Source organism: Lepisma saccharinum, chromosome 26, assembly GCF_977018435.1.
Source record: "Lepisma saccharinum chromosome 26, izLepSacc3.1, whole genome shotgun sequence".
In the NCBI taxonomy this organism is placed as follows: Eukaryota; Metazoa; Arthropoda; class Insecta; order Zygentoma; family Lepismatidae; genus Lepisma; species Lepisma saccharinum.
Genome location: NC_139254.1, coordinates 42,062,978 through 42,083,023, shown reverse-complemented (window position 1 = coordinate 42,083,023; position 20,046 = coordinate 42,062,978). Strand labels below are relative to the sequence as shown.

The 20,046-nt window shown below is 36.1% G+C and overlaps 1 protein-coding gene across 1 annotated transcript in view; it reads left to right on the top strand.

Moving 5' to 3' along the window:
- The first annotated feature begins 5,899 nt into the window (after positions 1–5,899).
- The window catches only part of LOC145979550 (retinaldehyde-binding protein 1-like), a 188,957-nt gene continuing 174,810 nt past the window's right edge, over positions 5,900–20,046 (top strand). Inside the window, exons 1-2 of the mRNA XM_083112522.1 lie at positions 5,900–6,033; positions 16,871–17,018. The gene's annotated coding sequence lies outside the window, so the exon portion shown is untranslated. The remainder of the gene's footprint in view (positions 6,034–16,870; positions 17,019–20,046) is intronic.

Below are 20,046 nucleotides of genomic sequence, written 5' to 3'. Positions count from 1 at the left end.
CTTCATTTATATATCAAATTCATAAATTAATTTATTTAAAATGGAATGCAGAAGAAATCGCTCAAGGCTGGGAAGAATCGATATTTGTTCCTGTGTTTCAAAAAGTGATAAAATGAACTGCATTAATTATCGTGGGATTTCTCCTGATAGATAGCTTAATACAAAAATTAATAATATTTGAAAGGATAATATTAAGAAAAATATTTGGCCCCTCTAAATAAGCGATGGCTCTTGGAGAATAAAGGCAAATGACGAGTTAGACCAGTTGATTAAGCATAAGAATATAATTCGATTCATAAAAGCCCAAAGATTAAGCTGGTTAGGGCATATCGAACGATTGTCCAATGAGAGAACAGTCAAAAAGATATATAAATGTAAACCATTTGTCAAGAGGCCAGTAGGTAGACCTAAAGTTAGATGGGAAGATGATGTTAGAAACGATATTAGAATAATGAAGATCTCAAATTGGAAGAAGGATGCCCAGGATAGAATTCAATGGAAGAAAATTGTTGAGCAGGCCAAAACTCATAAAGAGTTGTAGCACCAAATAATAAGAAGAAGAATCTCTTGAATGAAATTTTCAAGAGAGGGATATGGTTACCCACCTGTAGTTCGGATATTCTAGGAAGAAAGCACACACACATACAAATTACGAAATAATGTCTTCACTTTCGTGTAGTTTTCAAGTAAAGTTTAAACAGTTTCAATTTCCTGATTTTCTCTTAGTTTTTCCCCTGAACAAAATATTCATATATAGCTTCCTTCCACCTGCCACACATGCTACACCTTGTTGAAATCTTAAGATGCACCGTCCTCGAACTGTAACACGTCTTGACTAATTTTGGTTTTCTTTGTAACCACCAATGATAGAAACTCTGAATTGGTACATTTAGCACACACGTCACGCAGAAGTGTGCTAATATAAAGACTTAACAAATACGCTTTACGATATCAATTAACCTTAAATCATTTTCTGCGCATGACCTGATGGTATTTTGAAAACAATTAAAATTTTTGTTGCGTTGTTTTTTAAGTTAATAAAGTAACCAATTGGTAGAAAATTAAAGATTTTCTTGTATCATTAATCTAAAAAAAGACATAAAACATTCCACACTAAACTGTAGACAATTATCGAAAACCAAATACGGGTTATGTGAATAAACAAATTTTAAAAAAAATCAAACAAAAATCTTGACGAAAGAGAGAGAGAATCTGCTGATGATTGTACAGTACGCCGTCTGTCCAGAAAAGTAGATGCGGCATCTCATTCAGAGTAAGTTCAATGGTTTGTCCGTTGTAAACAATAGTAGCCGTCCAACGTTATTACTGATCATTCTATTTTGAACGTGACGACATAGTCTTAATCTCATAACGTAATATGACAATGTGAAGTTAATATGCGTTTCCTGTTGAAAATATATTTTGAAGAAGTAGGGCGGAAACCCAATTAAAAGGTTTGCAAGAACCCCTTCACATCCCCCCGATATCACCGGCCCTTGACGCACAGAACTAAAGATAAAGGAATTTTATAGCTCTTATATATAATTTGCAAATAACTCAAATAACTTATAATTCCTTTAACTGAATGTGGTTCGGGATTAATTCGGAGGAGATGTAATTAATATGAAATTATTTAATTTGGAATTTTCGTGTGTACTAATAGTAATGTTACATATTCATTTTAAACACAATCATGGTTTAGATCCCACACATATTAGACAAATAGGACACATAGAGTGTGCAATTTTGTTATTTCAGACGTTTCACTTTCACCAGCAGCACACTCACTCATATGGCATAACACCTTTGTTGCGGGGGCCGGTCAACATAATATACAGGAGGGTCAAACATTTGGAAATAGGGAAGAATGTAAGTACACCTTTAGAAACTTTAAATTGTTGCTAAATGTCAAAACTACTGAATATTATTATGTGTTTCAAAAGTAAGAGTTTGTTTGCATTTGAGGTTGTTAGAGGACATTCAAGTTAGAAAATTAAACATTTTATTGTTGATTTGTAGAACGAGGAATGGTGCAGAATAGTTCTTACATGCAGGAACATATAGGAAAATCACATTCATGTAGATGTTTTATCTCCTAACATTGTTAGCCCTTGGTCTTGTGTGTTTTATTCTCCGATGGCACCGAGCTTTGGTCAGTTCATAATCCAGATACCTTACACTTCCCAAATTCTGGAGCAATTTGTGTGCATTTATATTCCTGTATCCCTGGCAAACACTTTTCCTTGCTTTGTTGTGATGTTTTTGTACATCGTGGGTGTATTATTGTTGTATAAACAAAAGACTGTGAACCCAGAGATAGGGTTCAATATTTTGATAGGATCTCTTATCCACCTCGCAAAATCGTGCTCATTGTTGTACTCAAGTACGCGGCATAAAACGACATTTGTGTAAAGATTGGATTAAAGTTAGAATATGAAACAAACCACAATAGCATATCTTTCATACTTAATATGACAAATATTGCATTCATTATATTACACTGGCAGAGTCTGAGATTGGCAGCACCAGGCCATACCTCACCAGCCAATTTACCATAAATTGGAAGAGAAATAATAATTGATATAATGGTCACATTTTAGAAGCATACGTCAAACCTCTGGATTTGAATTAAATGCGTTAAATTAACGGATACTAATGTCATTGAATCTGCAATTATGCATTTTCAGTTTGCATGTTTGCCTAAAAACGTATAATTTTTAAGTAACTCTTAAAGATCTGCTTTAAACATTTCTCCACATGGTGAAAAAGTAATTCAACTTTAAGAACACAAAATCTCAATATTATATCTACAGATAATTATGAACTGTATGGTGTTCTGTTCCCCGTTTTTGCAAGAAGGAAGAAAGAACTACAATTTTTACTAATTTTTTCGTTATAATATGAAAATGGAAGGAAGAAAAATTTTCAGATAACGCATATTAACAGGCAAATACTTGAAGCTTTTCAATGAGGTTTATTTTAATTTCTTCTCCTGCGAAATACAATTTTATAAGAATATAAAATTAGGATTCAATATTTTTGACGAGAACGGTAGGCTGACACAGATACAAAAGGGATTTTCATATTACAAAAGAGAAAACTACTAATAATTGGAAATACTATGGTGTGTAAATGTATTCAGTATGTCAGTTCGTATTCCGTTCCCTTCTGCACCTTACGTTACTTAAAATAAATATTGTCAATATGAACTTGCTCAAAGATATCAAAATCTGGAATGAATAATTGAATTTGGTCCAAACAGCACGTTGCTGTGCTTTGAGATTTCGATGTTAGATTTTCTAATGCTCTTAATGTCTTGTGGGAGCGTGAACAAATTCCGGCAGACTGTAATAAAACGTGAATAAATTATCTACTAAATATTAGAGCTAATTGTTGTCCGTTGGCAGAACCATTATAGGTTACAAATATTTGCCAAATTTTGTGTGCATACATTTTGGGATTGCTGGCACAAATTAATACAAGTTATGCACTAATTCTTAGCATGCATTCTCTTTGTTTAATTTATGTGGTCAGGTCAACTTCACGTGGCTCAACAAAATGTTTATCTTTATATCTATGACATTTTCGGAGTAATTTATAGATATCGAATTGTTTGATTGCTACCATGAACAAAGAAATAAATTAAGACATTGCACAATTATGTTGAGATTTTATACATTATTCAGTTTCTTACATGGTATGTTGTAGCATAATTTTGATCTGATTACACTCACACACACATAAACTTAGCCTCGCTAGCCTTCTTAATCCTGGGAAGCCAGATTGGGCTCATTGGACCCGAATCGACTTTTGATTGATAATCATACCAAAACTAGAATTACCGAATACTAGCATTTTGTGACATTTTCTCTATTGTACTTCTCTGTTACTATATTTTTGAAAAGTAATTATTTTTTAAAGTACTTTTACCTACACAAAAATATAGCTTTGAAGTCCCAACTGGTTCCATTGGACCCGTGTATATATTTTGTGCAGAATTTATAAAACCATTAGCAGTTGTTCAATATATGCTTCACAGACTAACGTGTGCTGGGCACTTGTAAATATTTTACTACAATTAGAGTTAAACTACTAGTCATTTTACAGTGATTTATATAGTTTCGATAAATGTCCACATGTCATGGTACATCATTTTTTAAAATTTGATTAAGTCCTTATTTTGTGCCATTGACTCAGATATTTCTCAAACATTGCAATATGAACCTGAGCTGGAAACTCTACAACTGAGAAAAACTACAAATAATCCTCTATTACAACCAAACGAAGTCAGGTGTTGACACTATGGGCCAAATGGCCGATGGTTACAGCACAAAACGAATGACAAGAAGACGAAACATGGCTGTGTCTTACAATATTGTTGATGCTAGTGCAAAATATTGTCCGGCTGTCTATGCAAGAGGGAGACAGGAATAAGAAAATTCAAGTCTGGAACTTTTTTTAGTTTTCCTTGGAAAACATTTACCAACATTGGAGAACAAAATCCACAAGAAAGCAAGCAGCCTACGGAGGAGAAAACACCTACAGTGAAAACTTTACGCGGGATCTCCTCTTCAAAGAAAGACCGCAAGAAAAGAACCAGCTGCAGCAAATGTAAAATTCATGTTGTTTTTTTCTGAGCACAGCAACGTTGTGTGTGAAAATGGTTTCGGTTAAAATTGAAACGTGTTGCAATGTAGATTTATTGTACTAAATTATGTTTAGTAGTTTGGAAAATTGTACTTTTTGCTCTAAAGAAAACATGTTGATTGCAATTTTGAAAGGTACTGTAATTTAGTATTTTTGCACTAAAACATGGATAGAAATGTATAACATAGTGTTTTCCTGTTTGAAATAATATTTTGGTATTGTAATTTTTTTTCTTGTACTAAAGACTCTATCATGAAATGAATAGATTTTTTTTCCGAAACAATATATTTGTGCCGAAATATTGAAACTTACTTCAATTTTACATTTTATACGAAAACTTATATGACAAAATCGCTTTCCGTCTGCAAATGAAAGAATCAATGTAATTTTAATTTCTGGCACTAAAATAGGATTAATAAATTGCATGAGGTGCGATCTCTGCTTTTTACAGCGGAGGGTCGATCCCAGTTCCCCCAGAAATTGGTACTTTAATTCATGATGCAATGTTGTCTCTTGTGTTGTCTTGGTGGTCTTGAATTCGAAGGTGTTAATTCTCTTTTGTCGCTTTGCGTTGTACTGGTTCCGCTTGGGTTTTATTCGTTGTAGTGTCCGCTGGTTCGAAACTTGATTATTGTAGTATTGTATTATTATCGTGGTACACATTTTCTTTATCCACAGGAACTCGAAGCAAATGCTGAGGAGATACATGTCTGTTTCCCTTGTTTTATTAAATAGAGTATTATCTAATTCTTGCTGTAATGCCCTAGGTCGCTTTCCCTTGTATTGAACTGTTTTACACCTTATTGTTGCCCGTATGATTAGTTGATTGGAACAGTAGATTAAAGTTTAGTTCTGTCTTTAGTTGAATATTTATTTCTAGCTCGCTTGGAAATTCTTTGTACTGAATTGCTGTAAGGACGTGCTTATCTCGTTCCAATAGCGTTCAACAGGATGTGGGTTGCGATATGGAAGCTTCTTGAAAGAAGCGTGGCTCGTTATTCTGTCTTGCGATAGAAGATCTAGTAGTAGTAGCAGTAGTTCCATTCCATTTCAAAATTGTGCAAATTCCTATGGCCCATTAAAGAGGCAACATTTAAGTGAAACATATTAGACTATATATAAGTATTACGCATATTGACCTAGTATGAGTAGTTTATCTTTCATTACGTAATGTTGCCACATATTTGATGTCTTTCCTCATAATGAAAAACATTAAGTTTCACTTTACTGGTTACTGTAGTTTAGGTACATTCTTAAATTGTTGTGGTAGTTAGTTGGTTACCGGACACATGTGGAGCTTTGTGCCCCCCTTTTGCGGTGACATTTGCAAGTGCTAATTCGGCAGTCCAAAATTGCAGTGATTTTATTAGCCCCAATAGAATAACGGTAAGATTACTTTGAAAATGTAAATTTTGGATTCATAAGGCACAAGTGCTGTTGGAGCGGCTTTGTTTTCCTGCACGCTGACATGCAGATGCTTTTACGTATATTTTGAAGCATAACGTACGATTGACGAATTGTGTAGTTGACATTGAGTTATATATTTAGTGTCAAAGGAGTCCTCAGATGTTGGCGATAGTAGGAAACTCGCCTGTTATTTTGCCTTGGGAGGGCAATAGTTGTAGTTCATGCTCGGAATGCATGTTGTGCTCATGAAGGAGCGATAACTGTGTGCCAATGTGAAGGCCACGTTTTATTTGTAGCTACAATATATTATATTTCTCTAATGCTGATAAGCAGCATTAGTTCAGCGCTTAATGAATAATACCTACATACTATAAGTTGTTCAAGTCGTTAATGTGTGCACAGGTAGATGTATGCAGTATTTATTTTGCCCAGTGTGAGTGGACACAAGTGATGTTATGTCCAAGTGTATATTATTTTCGGTTGCTATTGAGGCAACGGTTCGACTCCCGTTCCATATTTTCATGATGGTCGCTTCATGCTCGTAGGATTCAACAGGGATTTTTACAATAGGTAATCGTATATGGTTCATTTATTGCATACGGTAACCTACTTATTACAATGCCGTGTTCCTGTACTCAGGGTACGTACAGTGTAGTACTTGGGTTTTCTAGATACACCCAACGTACGTGTAAATGCTTACTTCATGGAATTAGTCCTAAGAAGCGATTTGTGCCACGGTATCTGTTATCTTGTTGCGTTAATAATGTTACGGACCCCGCTCTTAGTTGTAACATTCATAGGGTCCATTGCTGTAGTGCTTGGCCGATTGTTGCTAATTTCAGGGATAAGTGTCTACTACAAATAGTGCTATATTGATAGTTGCATACGCTACAGAAAATTGGATTAGCCACTGCTATTATGTGTTTAGGCCAAAGGATTACCCATTTTCAAAATTAACTTTCATTAAGTTACCCTTATTTTCAGTATTTTAGTCCTGAGTGACTTGGTTCGATGCCAGACTAGCATAGTAACGTATTTCCTAAGTCTCTATCTTCTGTGGCAGATAACAACAATGTGTAATTATTCTTTTAAAATATTGTATACTTGTAGTTTGATTCCTCTGTATTCTTGTAGACTTCTGCTTCTTTGGTTACTCCTTGATGTGGATACTTATTACGGTCACGTTTTTTTTCTGAACACATTGTAATATGTTCAATTGGTTGGCTCCAGTATTTGTTGTTCTACGTACTTTTTTTCTATCCCTTTCCCATAGTGTTGACTCTTTTATTTTACTGTCCCGCTTCCAATTAGGGACAATTGCAATTTTTAGTCGGGAAGAAAAAGGGAAGATTAGGAAGTGTACAGGAACTATCCATGCTCGGAAGTCTAGTGACGTAATACATAGAGTGTGACGTCTTATCAGGGACATGATATCTTATCTATGTTTCACTGCTGAAATGCTTGTTCCTCTTCTTCAAGTTCTTCCTTCGTTCTGCACAGGCGATTTAAATGTAAACTAGGTCAATACTTCAAATTTGATGTTCAGTTAGTAAATAAATAAGTGTATTACTGGCAAGTTAATAGATATAAGATAATAGTTGCAACATGCCTAATAATATCACTAATAATTATTAATTAATAATGATAATTAAGTAAAATAAGAGAAGACTATATTAATGATTTAACTTAATCCTTGATGGATTCATGAGAGAAATATACTGAAATGTGTCAGTTATTCAGTAATTAATGATTAAAGATGTTGAGCATTTTCAACAAATCTGGGACATTGGTATAGTCCGATAGTTATTAGTATCCCACAAAGGTAGTAAATATAATTAATATTAATATTATGTGGTCATGGAAGAATGTTATTTGTTCCATCAATCATACATGGAAACAATATGCAAAGAAGGCATACCATTTTAGTAAGTACCTCAGTTGTTGTCTGAATGTAACACACGCTTAAAACATAAGCGTTACTTAGGTAATTAATACTAACAGAGTATCACCACAACGAAGAAAATTTTTATTTTAAGTGAAAATAAATAGTATACCACATGGAGCAACGGATTCTCGTATTCTAGTCAAGTCTCAAATAAAGTAGTAGATTAAATGAACGAAATAAATTTAAATGTTGAGTTAGGAAAAGTTAGAATAAGAACATATTAATTAATTAATGTAATTAAGCTGTTCTACCAATTACAGGATTTAGATGTATGATTAGTATTGTGAAATCTTATTGCTGTGAATTAATGCTTGTTTTATATTACAGATTTCCTATTCTTGTACTTGGTGCATGAGTACTGAATGTCTTTTACCCTTGTCTACTCCTTGAAAGATGTTGCCATGTGTAACCATGTCTGTCCTTGTGTGTGTTCATGTGTGTTGGTCGCCTGGTGTTTTCTGCTGTAATCCTAAGACTCCTCTCTCTTTAAAAGACTTGTTAAATTCCATCAAATAACTCAACGAAACTCTGAATTGTGAATACTAAACGATGAACTGTCAAAGTGAACAATTAAGTGAAAATCTACCAAAAAAATATATATATTTTAAACATCTTCATCAATTATGTACAAACTATCTTGATATGTGGGGATTTATCTTTAGCTTATCTTAGGGTTAACCATTAACACTCGCTAATACACCTTGATTCCAATTCCTTAAGTTAATGATAGGTTAGTACCCTCGTTTCCCTATACCTCACTTCGAGATGCTTCAAGATGCTACAACGTTAAAATACAGTTATCATCATGTGATTTTTCAACGCTATACGTGGGATGTAACTCTAAAGTCCAGGTCATCAATATTGGATGATATAGTTATGATACATCTCTAGAGCACTATGAACCTACTCATGGAAGGTTGTTCCTCAACATCTGCTTAGATGGAGGCCATCTAAGATAAGATGGGGAGTTATGTAACATGCACATTTTGCATGTACGTAGATCCAGTGAACATAGTCACCATAGATGGGTGCGGTTCACAACAGGAAGCATTGTGGATTGCATCATCGAAAGTCATCACTATCTACGTGCATTCTATAGCCTTGCCAGAAGTAAGGTCAGTAACGACAGGAAGCTGTGGTCTCTACCGATGTATTATTGTGAAATTCTCCACTTACAAAATACGCCACCTGGTTTGGTCTTCGAAGAGGATGCTAAGGGACGCCGGGTGCCCCTATTTCATCACGGAGTCCCTCACGGCCACTCGCCAAGAGATCCTGCGAGTGGCTAAAGACAGATTTGGCCGGCGCTCTTGCTACACAGAGGATGGGCGTATCATCGTACGCACGGAGAATGGCAGGAAACATACCGTCACCCGCATGCGAGATCTGGAGCAGCTGTCATCGTAGTCTCCCCTCCTCCCCGAAGTGACCCAAGATCAAATACACATGGACTGCATTCACCTGAACTAAATATTGTGCTTATCTAATCCGTTGCCGCATAATAATAACACGTACATTAAGTTCTTCACTATATCATATTATTATTATTGAATCTGATTTAGCAACAAAAGTGATTGCGTGTGCGCTCGTTTTTTTTGTTTTTTCTTTTTGCTTCATTTTTTTCGCATATATATTCAACATATTCTTTTTTTTATATATATATATATATATATATATATATATATATATATATATATATTTCCTTGTCCTATTAAGAGTGACGTAATGAAGAAAATGTGTGTAATCGTGTTACCTCAGTGTCCAAATATCAACCTGCCCGACCTGTCATTTGTTCCACGAGACAAGGTAAGCCTTTACTCTTTAATAGCAAGTATTCAATAGTTGGTAAGCCTGAAAACAGCCAACGTTTTTCACTGCATTCCTTGCAAGGGCTCAAATGTGAGGAAGGTTCCCGTTAACCCCCGAGGTAATGAACAGCTGCTGGGAAGGGGAGGGCCAAGCAATGACTCATTCTTCCGTGCCGCTCTGGCGAATGTCAGATCGCTAGTTCTGAAAATGGACGAGCTGAGGCTTGTTGTAAAAGAGGGAGACTTCGATTTGATTGTCATTACAGAAAGCTGGATAAAGGACGGAACACCACTATCTCTAATTAGTATACAGGGTTATGAAACGCTAACAAAAAATAGAACCAAGAGAAACTGTGGCGGAATTGTAGTTTTTCATAAATCTAACTTAACTGTTCGAACAATAGAGTGAAGGCATCGAAACATTAACTTTGATTCTGAAGTACATGAATAAACAGTTTGGCGTATGTTCCATATACAGACCGCCCAATGTCCCGTACACAAAACTTACATTGTTCGAAGAATTAATGTCCGAAATCTATCCACTAGTTGATAATCTCTTCCTGTTAGGAGATGTAAACTGCGATTATGTCACCCCGAATAAACCAGAAACACGGTTTTTAAGATCGATTTTCGATTCATTTGGTCTAACGCAAATAGTTAATAAACCAACCCGTATCACCCAAAAAGTAAAACGCTGTTTGACATCATAGCCGTCGACAATACAGAATTACTGTTTAAAACTGACGTCACTGTCCCCATCGGTAAATCAGACCACTGTGTTGCGTACGCTGATTTCTTGTTGCAGAAACATGAACCTCAAGCGAGTTACGTTTATTGTAGAAATTTTAATACCTTCAACGAAGAATTTTTTGCAAAAGATATAACTGATGTAGATTCGTCAAAGCTTTACTCACTTGATGATGTTACATGTAATAATAAAGTGGAGTTTTTGACCTCAAATATACAAAATGTTTTTGACACGCACGCACCTCTAAAAATCGTAAAGCACAATAAGAAAAATGCACCGTGGATCACCAGTAATGTTAAATTGTTGATGAGAATCAGAGATAACGCGCTACGAAAGTTCAAACGTTCGAACAATCCAAGCGACTGGCAACAATATAAAGAACTCCGGAACTTTACAACAACTGTCATAAGACAAGAAAAGAAATGTTATCTTACTTCAAATATGGCGGGAAAAATTTAAACCGGAGAGAAACATGGAATGAGTTGAAACAATTGGGTATTGTTAACAATAAAAAGTCTCACGATAATACATTCTCTCTCATAAGTACCACTGAAGATTTAGATGCTGTTAATGACCATTTTGGTAAAATTTGCAATGAATCTGAAATTCCTCCTCCACTTAAGGCTCAGCAAATAAAGCATTTCGAGAACAAAACCTGTTCCACCGCTGAACAGTATTTTAACTTTACTGAGGTAACTGAAAAAGATGTACATAGAACTATTTATAGCATACGGTCAAATAGTTTTGAAGTAGATGGTATCAGCACTAAAATGCTCAAACTTTCTTTGCCTTATGTTTTATCTCCGCTAACGCACGTCATTAACTCCTCTCTTTCCAGTGCCGTCTTTCCCGAAATGTGGAAAGAAGCACGAATCCTGCCACTTCAGAAAAAGCAGATCGCCACTTCTTACAATGACTTTAGGCCTATCAGTCTTTTGCCTGTGCTATCTAAAGTACTCGAGAAAATAGTGCATTCGCAGACGTTAAACTACGTTAACACGAATAATTTACTGCCCCCGCTGCAATCCGGATTTCGTGAGAAACACAGCACAGCCACTGCTCTTGCTAAAGTTGTGGATGATATTCTCTATGCCATTGATAAACAGCAAGTCACTATTTTAGTACTTCTGGATCTCAGTAAGGCTTTTGACACTGTGCAGCATGATTTATTATTAGCCAAACTTAAATATTACAAGTTTTCTCCTTCAACATTAAACTGGTTTCAAACATATCTATTTAACAGACGTCAAAGGGTCGTATTACATAATTCACCATCTCACGTGTCTCAACCTATAACGCTGAAAGCAGGCGTGCCGCAAGGATCGATATTAGGCCCCCTCCTCTTCACCCTTTACACTGCAGATTTGCAGCAAGTTATAAAATTCTTCACTCCACATTTTTACGCAGACGATACCCAGTTATATTTCTCAGATCATTACGCTTCGTTGGAACATAAGCTTCAGTCACTAAATTCTGACTTGAACATCGTCAGTAACTGGTGTGTATCAAACGGTCTTAAAATAAATCCAGAAAAATCCACTTTCATAATCATTGGTTCTAATTATTCAAGGTGGGTAATTAAAAATATTAAGTTAAAGCTCAAAATAAACAATTTTCCCATTGTCAGGAATAACACTGCTAAAAATCTTGGTCTGATTTTTGACGAAGTTTGTGATTGGACAGAACATGTAAAGACGCAATGCAGGAAAGCTTATGGAACACTTAGGAATCTGAATCGTTTCCGTGACTTCCTCCCTGCGGAATGCAAGCTAAGACTCGTCCAAGCATTAATCTACCCATTGTTCGACTATTGTGATAATGTTTACGGCCCTCAAATCTCGTAAACGCTCAGTAAAAAAATACAAATGGTGCAAAATGCCTGCTTCCGATACATTTTTCAAGCAAAATGATCCGATCATATTCTTCCATTCTTAAATAATAATCAGGTTCTTACCATGGCAAACAGAAGGAAGTTGCACTATCTCTGTTTTATACGCCGCATACTGACAGAAGGTAAACCGCAGTACCTATTTGAGAAGATGCATTCCCGTAGGGAAATCCATCAGTATGTTACCCGTAAGCCGAACAACTTCGATTTACCCCATCACTCTACCACGGCCTACAAATCCTCTTTCTCCTTTTCGTCTCCCAAAGCATGGAATGCATTGCCTGCAAATATCGCTAGTGTAAACAACCCATTATATTTTAAAGGTAAAATAAAAGATCTGCTGTTAATGGAACAATGGCAGATACTGAAGGTATCAAGTCACTCACTATAAGGAATTGTATTATTGTATTATTATTTCTATTGTCTGTTTTATTTCTAGTTGCACTTTTTTTGTATGCAACTAATTCCTATGTATGTTTTTCTTTATTCATTTTTTATTTTATTATTATTATTATTTTACGTTTAGCTTACTGCTCCATAAGTTTATAATCATCTCATATGTATTCTCATATTGACAAGGGTTAGGTGGCAGAGCAGCCCTTGGCTGAACCTCGCCCGCTGAATAAAGAAAATTTATTATTATTATTATTATTATTACCGAAGGTTGTTGCAGCTGTTATCATGAGCGATGTGACTCCCTGTGGCCATGAGCTCAGCTGTTACTATGAGTGATGTCACTCCCTGCAGCCTTGATCACTCAATGCCAAGGCCACCTGATACGATCGTCCAACCTTGGCCTTCCAGACTTCCTGAGGCTGACCTTAGCCTCGACGAGTAAAAATACCCAGGCTGATGCAAGATGAGGACAGTAGCCCTGAACAAAGTTACAAAGACCACACCCGACGAATAAATACCCTAGTCGCAAGACCAGAGGTGTGGAAGTAAAGTGATAGATCTGAGGTGTAGCCAGAGGTGCTGCCAGTCCATTCTCCACACCTACAGAGTGTCCAAAAAGTCACGCAACCCGGTGTTTACGACCGTATAACGGAATAGCGAAACGGAATGAGAAGAAACGCTTTCTGCCAAGAGAATGCCCTGTATATTGGGAAAATTTAGAGAGACAAACATATGTAAGAACATGCATGTTTTAATAACAAATAAGCAAAGTGTTGCCAAAGGCGGAAAAAAAATATTTGCAAATCGTGTATATTGATGCACAGAACTCACTGAGATAAATTATTGCAACATTTCACAATACCAACGAACAATTTGGATGGCCATCTAATGAATTTGGCAGAAAAAGAACTTTGACGAAGTTTCAAAAACATTGCAGAAGGGAATAAATGTGCTGTTCCAAAAATCGATGTTTTCACAATTTTGCGAGGGACACTGGCAACACTGTTGGTGTCACGTGTCACTAACACACGTGTTTCACCTCAGGCTATCACACTAAGGCACTTTTAACGACAAAGGAGAAAATTGGTTATTCTCGAACATATGCAATAAATTACATACACCTTGCAACCCTGAAATGTGGGTATCACTACAAATTAAAGCAAATGTTTGAAGTGTCCACCATTTTCTTGGATACATAAGTTGGTTCGCTTGATCATGTTCTCAGATACCTTCCTGAGGGTTGCAGCACCGATATTATTAATTTCCTGTGTAATGTTTCGTTTCAGATCCTCCAATGTTCTGGGTCCCGTTTGGTATACTTTCCCCTTTAAGTAACCCCACAGAAAATAAGCTCCAGATGTTAAATCGGGCGAGCGACTGGGCCATAAATCCTTGGATATTAGACGATCACCAAAAAATTCTCTCAGCATACGAAGACATTCATTAGATGTATGGCAAGTTGCTCCATCTTGTTATAGCCAAACATCACGTTCGCCTTCTTCGAGGAGAGCAACGAATTGCATTATGAGATCCCCGTACACAGCAGTATCCACTGTTGTCTCAAAGAGTAACGGTCCTACAATACGACGTCGCGATATTCCACACCATACACCGATTTTCGGAGAGTGCAAGGGTAGTTCATGCAACTGATGTGGGTTTTCTGTCGACCAATGCCTGGAATTTTGGCTGTTGACATACCTATCCAATTGAAACCACATTTCAGGGTTGCAAAGTGTATGTAATTTATTGCATATGTTCGGGAATAACCAACTTTCTCCTTTGTCGTTAAAAGTAACATAGTGTGATAGCCTGAGATGAAACACGTCTGTTAGTGACACGTGACACCAACAGTGTTGCCAGTGTCCGTCGTAATATTGTGAAAACATCGATTTTTGGAACAGCCATTTATTCCCTTCTGCAATGCTTTTGAAACTTCGTCAAAGTTCTTTTTCTGTCAAATTCATTAGATGGCCATCCAAATTGTTCGTTGGTATTGTGAAATGTTGCAATCATTTACCTCAGTGAGTTCTGTGCATCAATATACACGATTTGCAAATATTTTTTTCCGCCTTTGGCAACACTTTGCTTATTTGTTATTAAAACATGCATGTTCTTACATATGTTTGTCTCTCTAAATTTTCCCAATATACAGGGCATTCTCTTGGCAGAAAGCGTTTCTTCTCAATCCGTTTTGCTATTCCGATATACGGTCGTAAACACCGGGTTGCGTGACTTTTCGGACACTCTGTAGATGGCTAACCGCCCAGCCGTGACCAGGCTGTCTACACGCTAATGGAAGATGGAACTGCTCTACAACTTATAAGTATCGCTAATCTCTTATCCCTTTCCTCCAAGTGATTCCTTGCCTTTAACTCTTAGGTTGAGATTTCCCCCATCATATCAACTACGCGCTTTTATATTTATAAACCATTGTTATTATTTATAAACTGTTTCATTATATCTACGCCTTACAGGTATCATCACTTTAGAATTAAGTCTTTACCTTAGTACCTAATATGTTCTCTTACAGCAAAACCCCTTACGTCTGAGCTACGTTACCCTAACGGTTGACTTGGAGGTCTTCAAACCCCAGCTGACCGTTACATTATCATCGCTCATGATAACAGCTGCAACAACCTTCGGTAGAGACCACAGCTTCCTGTCGTTACTGACCTTACTTCTGGCAAGGCTATAGAATGCACGTAGACAGTGATGACTTTCGATAATGCAATCCACAATCCTTCCTGTTGTGAACCGCACCCATCTAAGGTGACTAAGTTCACTGGATCTATGTACATACAAAATGTGCATGTTACATTGTTCAAAACGTTTTTTTATTACAGAATATGTAAAACAAATCTACCTGGGCCCAATGGAGCCGACTGGTTCTAGATGGTTTAAAATTTTACCTGGAGTTCCAGGGTTAAAGCCGAAGGTTTATGGCTGCTGCATCTCAAGCCTTCCATCTGGTATCCATCTTGAGCAAATTCAATCCAGTATTGTCCATCGTTACCGATTTCCTTTAAGTCCATCTCAACGATATCTCTCCTTCTTCGACTTGGCTTTCCTACTGGTCTCTCATCATCAGATTTCCAAATAAGAATCCTGTAAACAATTCTTTCCTCTCCCAATCGTGCCACATGACCTGCTCACTTAAGTCCTCTTCATTTAGTTATTCAAATGATATGTGGACATGAATACAAATGCAGTACTAAATTATATAACTTTCTCCACTCACCTGTATTCTCATACCTTTTAGATCCAAATACGTTTCTAAGGATTTCATTTTCAAATGCTCTTAATTTACTTTCCTCTCTTAATGTAAGGAACGAAGTTTTTAATGTCCAAGTGAAACTATGATCGAATTTACATTTTTGTATATTTGAACTTTTAGTTTATTATTGCGAGAAGATAAAAAATTGTGAAGAGAAAAGTAACACCCATTTCCTCAATTAGGTTTTTAAATTAGTGTTTTATTTAAGTGAATTAAAATTTCCTCAATTTTATATAGAACCATTTCACCTCAAACAGCTTAATAATTTGCTCAATACAAATGTGATCGAATATTATTAACATCCCCGTTGAAACAGGAGAATTACGATACTCTAAAAAGAAGTAAAAACATTTCAGGGTGAATTTCCCAAATCAACAGGCTTCCGAATACAGATAATGTTATTATATATCTTATTTTAATTAAGTGATAAAACATGTTCTCAAATGCAAAATTAGTTTATCTTGAAACTTTTATAGGAATATAAATATTGTACTTGGTATGAGAAGAGATATATTTGTTTATATTAGATATTAAATCTGCCGAAGGCAAAATATATACATACCTTAATAAGAAGGGAAGCACGTAGCATAACTTCATAGGATTTAAGCAATCGTTGTTTTAAAGTTTAATATCATGTGTTACTGTACATAGGCTAATATGGATGTTGGGGAATCTATAACCTGATTAAGATGGGTCCTAGTAAAGAGAGTAAGTAAATACATAAACAAAATACATTCCTCTCTTGTATCTCTTTCAGATATTTTTCCATTACACAAACATAGCAAAATGGCTCGAGGATCTGGACCCAGCCATTTTAGCAATGGACTTCGGTGGTCCGTTGTATGAATTAGAATCATTTGCAGACATAGGGGAGTACATTGCCCAAAGTGAAAGCAGACTAGCTGGTGAGTTAAGTATTGAACAAAATGTCTTCGTTTTTTTTTGTTGATAAGTCTAAGTTTCGTTCGTAAAATGCCAACCATCATGGCGGAGTGGTTAGCACAGAGCGCTACGATGCCAGGGATCCAGGGTTTGATTTTCCGGTAAGACATGTGTTTGTGTTTTTCAAAAACAAGAGTAATTGTCCCAATGGAGTAAAAAATTATATATATGTAAAAACAGAGAAATGGGAGAAACTAGAGCTCAGAGGTTTTCCTTTAAAAAATAATGATTAGAACTCTTACGACGCCAAGGGTCCCGAGTTTGAATCCCAGCCAAGGCAGGGGTGTTCTTTGTGAGTGTCCCTTCATTAATATCATGATATAATCACAAACAATTCATACGTGAGATGTACAATATGCAATGTGTGAATAACATTTATTCGATTATCGTTCTGAAAGAAGAAGTTTGGTAATTACCTAGCATGCACAAAATCGTAAAAACGAGAAAGAAAAACAAATTTATCTAAGAATATACGAGAAAAAGCCACAAGAGGCAAAATCAAAATAGAGAAATTGCTGAATACGGAACCAAAAATAATAGACATAACAGTTTTTTTCCTCGAAACATCAATAGAGTAAACCGAAACAAAAATATATATATGTATATACTTGTTTCCTGAGATATTTGCTTCCCTGCCTTATTTTATGTGTGTTGCATAACTCTACATCTCTGGACGGTCTTCCTAGTAACTTTCTGATGCATAGGCTACATGTGTCTGGGAAGCCTGCACAGTACAGAACATTTTATGAGCCAACTATTCTTGATATTTAACAACTGATTTCATCTGACATCTAAGAACAAAACCATCTTACCCATTTCATTAAAGTAATTGTATCTTACTTGATATTTGTCGGAGATTATGGTATTTTTCCCACTTATATCCCATTAGTACATAACATCTGCCTGGGAAACCAGTATTAATTTTAATCATTATTTAAATGAATACTCATGAAACACAATAAACATGAAATCAGGAATTTAAGCATTCACACCCAACAGCCCCTAACATCCTTCGAAATTTACTCAACACCCCCTAAAACGTTTCACAAACATCACATTTCTGTTCACTTCAGCTCCAATTATGCGTTTACAGTCTCCTTAAATACTAACTTACACACCCTCAAGATGGAAAATTATGGATAACACCCTGGTTTTACTCCTATTTCGCCGAATTCCTTTTAGCCGAATGCCTCGTACATCAATAACTCAAACAAAATTTTCGACAAACGCGAATTCCCGTTTTGCCGAATATTTTGAAGAGAGTAAGTTTATCATCCACTCGGAAATTTTAGGGACTGAAGTGAGAGACAATTTCAACGACGTCAGAAACTAATTTTGCATATTCATTGGCTGATGGAGTTAATCTTAAGCTTGTCGCACACTGAGACGCCGCAACCGCGTTACCCGGAACCTCGGAGTGGAAACTTCAATTTTCCTTACCGCGATTACTTTGCACATGTACCTCGCCGAAACAGAGAGAGCAGTGATTGCGGTTCACTTGTCTTCAGGATGAGCGCGAAGGCAGCCGAAGACTTGTTGTTGACTGCTGCACTCCTTGCTAGTGAAGAAGAAGAAAAGTGTACAGAGAGGTGTGGGTTCATAATATAAATGAATAAAGGGAAATTTACGTAGAGTTCCATCATTTGTTTCCTAATCTATGGTCAGATCGTAGAAAACCAGTCATGTTTTAAAAATGTGCTGTGTAGCAACATGTAATCTACTTTATCTCATATGTATGTATGCACAAACGCCAAGTATCAAGCGGAAAAATTAGATATTTTAGTTTATGGTATTATTATTTATTGTTACTTCCATTGTTATTTTTTTGTTATTTCCATTGTTATTACATTCCAATGAAAAATGGCCAAAACTATATTTGGAATTCTCTGCTAAATACATTTTTAAGTATTTTTGAATGTCCCAATAAAAATTCTATGAAGTCGTGAACATAGGTAAGCCTTTCAAAAAGCTTCAAAATACCACACTTCGCCGATTCGAACCATGTGAAGAAAGACTTGCCGTATCTTTTAGTTCAGATATTATTCCCCGTATAGAAATATAAACTGGGAGTGTTGGAATTGGTCCTATATGAGTTCAGACAATTAAAAACAATATTGTAACTCACAAATATTTGTTGGAAATTATATTCGTGCCACGTTAACTTTCTATATTTTTTAACCTATTTTCTTTAATCTTCATTGCACTTTAATTATTTTTGTTCTAAACAACAAAACAAAACAAACAGGAGAATGAGAGAAACGTTAAGGAAAGAAACTAACTTTCATTAAACAGATGTACATTATTATCACAAAACAACCTTCTCACTTAGTTTTAAGCTATAACCGACTAAAAGCAAAAGAGAAAAGAAAAGATATCGTCTGTGAATTTCACATTGCTATGCAGGCATACAGAGGATATTGGGGTAAGGCTCCAAACATTCCCGATATCGCTCACAGTGGAGGTGATGTGTTCAGAACGTCAGAACCGTAGGACATCAGATAAAATACAAAACTGGGAGACCCCTTAGCTGTTGGGACTGCAGATTTTCTACTTTCGTACATTAGCTAACTATTGTGGAAACGAAGAAAACGTTGAGAGTTGTGGGGATCCCTTTGAATCGAGTGATTGAGGAAATAATGCCCTATTTGCCCCGCCCTACTGTAAGTGGCCCTGCATTTATCGAAGTACGAAGTAAATATTAGTCCTTTTTACATTTCTTCTTATTAACAAAAACATCATTTTACAAACGCACATATAAACAACATGCTATTCACCCTGTTAAATTGTAGTTCAATCACGTACTTACCGAAGCAAAAGATGAATGCACCACACCAAAGGAGCAACCACGAATTTTTGTCTGAGAAGGGGCGGGAGACCAGGATAAACACGCCAATAACAATAATAATAATATTAATAATTATAATGACAGTAGTACTGGTAGCAATATTAAACACATTATCCACGTAAATCACGCAAGTAGATGGAAGAAGT